Below are 4,167 nucleotides of genomic sequence, written 5' to 3'. Positions count from 1 at the left end.
TATTAATAAAAGCTTCATGTGACTTTTTTCATTAGTGTTTCCACTTGAATACTTTTTTATTTAGTCCCCCTCAATTTTTTTTTTTCTCTTAGGATTTTGTGAACACTTTTTCCTTTACAGTCGATAGAACTATTTAGTTGTTTCCTTATTACAAGCCATCACCAGTCAAATCCAGTTTCTGGAAATCCTATGGCTCTGACCTTACCTTCATTTAACTTAATTTTACTGCACAAATAGACACTGTTCTTTGACATAGGCAGAAAGGCGAAAACTGATGATCAACATATATACATGTTGGAACAAAATTATGACATCATCTGCTTAGAATCTGTCAGAAAAAAGGTAAATCAGTCACGCTAAGGTTTGTACTTCATTAGAATGGACTAAGAATTGCTTTTAGTGGCAAGCGGCAACAAGTCAGAATAGAAAAGGTAATAATATCTAAAACAACCTCAGTGTGTCTGATGTCTTGATGACTGCAAAGAACCAGTGCTGGCTCTCTGTGCGCAAGACTGGAGTGGTCTGTCAATCCACACTGTTCACTGTGAGGTAGTCAAACAGTACCTGCATGAGTGTTTCCTACGCTGTCCTTTCTTTTTTATGTATCTGGTGTATAATGACCAAGATGAAATTGTGTTGCCTCAATGCCATCATGTGACATAACATAATTTCAGAATTTACTAGGGAGAAAAAAAAACCAACAGAGCAGAACAAATGTTCAGTTTGCATTGAGTAATCCTTGCTCAGTTTTAGCCCTCTTAAGTACATATCAAAAGGCAGCAGCAGTGTTGTGCAAACAGGGAGAAATGCATCCCTAAAAAAATCAGGTTTTGGAGCAAAAGCACTTACACAAAAGCTGAGACTTTGTAGGTGACTGATGGTTGAGTTAACCATACTTTGCTCTTCTAAAAGTCTGAAGAACTTGGTATGTACGGCAGAGTTAAGAGCCAATCTATAACACTTTCCAAGTTGAATTGTCATGGCAGCCCTAGAAGACATTTGCTTACACTTAGTGCACCCTGAAGAAAAATGCTGCAAGGCTGAAGCTTTCCTTTCAAAGCATCCCTTTTCACAAGCTTCTCCTTCCCCCCCCATCAAAACCCCAAACAGCCACACTCTGTTATTTACAACTAGCCTAAATAAAAACCTTTCAAAGAGTTAGAACAGAAAGATTTATTAAATAGCAGAGCAGCACTTCATTTGTGCTAACAATTCTCAAGTGCCAGGATGCAGAAAGCAAAAGGAACTAAACCTTAATCTCCAAAATGGCTTCCTCCTAGTTCTAGAAAATCCATTTTCTTTCAAGTAGAAGTGAAAAAAACAAATTTGCTCTAGACAATCCAACCGTATTCCCCTGGTGCCATTAAGCAAAATAAGCTACTTATTAGAGGTATTTGCCTGTATTTTGGTGCTATAATGTCTGTATCAAGCAAAGGAAGACTGTTGTGTGGCTGTTAGTGTAGTTCTGAAGTACTAGAACCTGTTTAAGGGCTGAAAGCACTTGAAGCCAACAGCTAAACATTAACATATTATTTTTCTAGTGTGGCTTTACACTACAGTTCTAATTCTCACTGATCACCTGTAATGCACTCCCTACAGATAACTGCAATGACAGCCTTACCTCGGAGTCTCCAACTGCTGTCCGTGTGTATGAGGTCCTCATTAGTATTTGAGACAAAACTGTTGGTATCACTCCTAAAAGAACAGTACTGTCTTCTACTTGGCCTCCATTCCAATACTACTACCTTCTACCTTCCCCAACAACAATTACTTAAAAAGAACAAACCAAAAAAAAACCCCAAACACTCCTAAAACAATTTATGAAAGCTAGCTAGTGTACACATCATCAAAACCAGCACCAACCTTTTATGGTGGATATAAGGCACATTTACAGCTGCGTGTGTTCAAAACATTAAAGAAAAACTTGCTTTTCAAAAAAAAAAAGCATCAAAAGTTTTTGTGGATGATGACAGCTTTGTCAGTATGGTCAGGTGCAATATACTGGATATTCGTGCCCCTGTTTTTATCTGCTCCAATCTCCTCGAGACCAGGGCATCTGCGTTGGCTCTTCCGTTGCCTTTAAAGGCTGTGGTGCTCACTCCTATAACACGTGGTGGTCAAGACTTCTTTTGCCATTGTGCCTGTGTGCATTTTCCTTCCACTGGAGTGTGTAAATAGTGCAAACGCACCATTCTCTGCCAGCTGCCACCTTAAAAAATTAAACACATAAAACCCCAACAAACCAGAACAACCCCCCATGCTCACTTGGTGTAAACTGGAGAACACCGAGTATCAGATTCATCCTGACAGATGTCCCGTGTTTGCTGCCAATTATGTCTAATTAAAGTCAACGGCACAAACAGGCACTTGGAGACAGGATTAATCTCTTCTTAATGCACACTGCTGAAGTAGGTCAAGATAAACTATGCTCTAAAAGACCTTATTTCTTTCCAGTGTTAATGCAGAAAGGCTGCTGCGCTTACCTAACGAAACACTAGTCTTAATTAAGGCAAGAAGAGCCCTGGTTCAGAAGACCAAAAAATATGTCAGGAATTTGAATTAATCTGAATTAAAGGAGGATGCATAGTTATTTTATTTCATATTGTATACAAAACAATTTTTTTTTTCTCAGCTGCAAGAAAATCAAGTCTAATTTCTTAGTTTTCTCCTATGTAAAAAGCCCCCCACAGTGAGCTAAACTCCCAGTGATTTCTGCTCCCAGTCACAGATATCTGCCTGCAATAACAGCAAGGCTGCAGAAGAGTAGCTTGATGTTAGAAGCAATGCTGTCATTGTTTCTGCACTGTTAGGGAGAGGGAACAAAATAAAGGTGTTGCTGAAGTCTGTCACTGACTAACAGTGCCCATGATTACCTGCATGCTCTGTTCTCCACCTCGGTTGTCTTTTAGAACGGAAGAACTTCTGTGATATACTTGTGAGACAATTTACCTGGAAAAGTGGCGCAGATGACAGGTTGACACCATGAGAATGGGGCTGTTTTATTAGAGGAAAAGCATCTGCGTGATCAGCTGCTAATGTAGTGTGAAACTCCAGGTTTCCAAAGGCTCTTGCTGGTGTCTTAGGTTGATCTTTATCCTAAAGGAAGTAGGTTTAATATTTTCAGATTCATGTGGAAACCAGGGATCTAAAAATGCAAGCTACCATAACTCTTTGTTTATATACAAGGCTCTCGAATCTGTACAAGAGGAGGGTGAATCAGCCAAGCACCTGTATTCCTGATTGGGCTGTACTTGGGCATATACTCATCGGCACCAGTGCAGAGGAACACCTTCTCAATGTTGCAGCTGAAAGCGTCACCGAGATTCTGATCTGGATCCATCACTCGGATGTAGATTGCAGATCCCAGTAAAGCAGACAAACACATTTTACATTGCACCAGTCAATTTAAAATTACCAAATCAAGTTATTACCAAAACATTCTTCATGAAAATTCTCGGGACAGGAATTATCCAGCTTTAAGTGTATTTCCCTTTGTATGTGACAGCAGTATGTTTGATGACTGTTACTACTCCTTTATCATAGGCATTACTCTTATTTTCTGTTACAATTTGTACTGATGTGCGGTTCTTGCAGCCCAGCTCTTTTTTAAGCAAGATTTTCTCGTCTCTTCACTAGAGGGCAACCCACATTCACATATAAGAAGTTACCCAACCTGATAGCATTATATCAAGCAAAATAAAGTTCTTAACAGGACATTTGGGCTTCAGACTGATAACTCAGATAAGGAACCAAATTAAAACAAAATTATTTCTGGTCTAATATTGCCATTATGAGGAGTTTCCCTGGAACCTGATAAGAGTTCCAGTCGGTGAGCAAGTGCTGTGTGTGAGAGCACCTGCCCTGGGTGGGCCAGAACTCAGAAAAAAACCAAGCATGAGTCTGAGCAGCTTGGCTGAAGCCAGCTGCAGTTATTGCGCATCCAGTCTGCGAGTGAGAACAGATGCATGACCAAGTCAAGGAGCCTCAGGTGTACAAGCATTCCATTCCTGCATTTCTGACTAGAATAACGTAAACGCTGCAGTTACTTAGCCCCCTCAAAATGAGGCAAAAAGTTATAGTGTGGGCAGTTTCAAAGTAAAACAACCAGAGCGAGGGGAATATGATGTTATGCAGTAACCAAGCAAAAGTTTTCATAACAGTGATTTC

General features: G+C 39.9%; 1 long non-coding RNA gene across 1 annotated transcript; it reads right to left on the bottom strand.

Moving 5' to 3' along the window:
- Positions 1-1,832: 1,832 nt before the first annotated feature.
- LOC104067520 (uncharacterized) lies at positions 1,833-3,320 on the bottom strand. Its single transcript, XR_008449786.1, has 3 exons — positions 3,184-3,320; positions 2,950-3,096; positions 1,833-2,209 (listed from the first exon to the last, which is right to left on the bottom strand). It is a non-coding gene; the product is annotated as an uncharacterized LOC104067520 (long non-coding RNA).
- Between the last annotated feature and the right edge of the window lie 847 nt (positions 3,321-4,167).

This window comes from Cuculus canorus, chromosome 4 (genome assembly GCF_017976375.1).
Source record: "Cuculus canorus isolate bCucCan1 chromosome 4, bCucCan1.pri, whole genome shotgun sequence".
NCBI lineage: Eukaryota > Metazoa > Chordata > Aves > Cuculiformes > Cuculidae > Cuculus > Cuculus canorus.
This window is presented reverse-complemented; position numbering and strand designations above follow the sequence as displayed.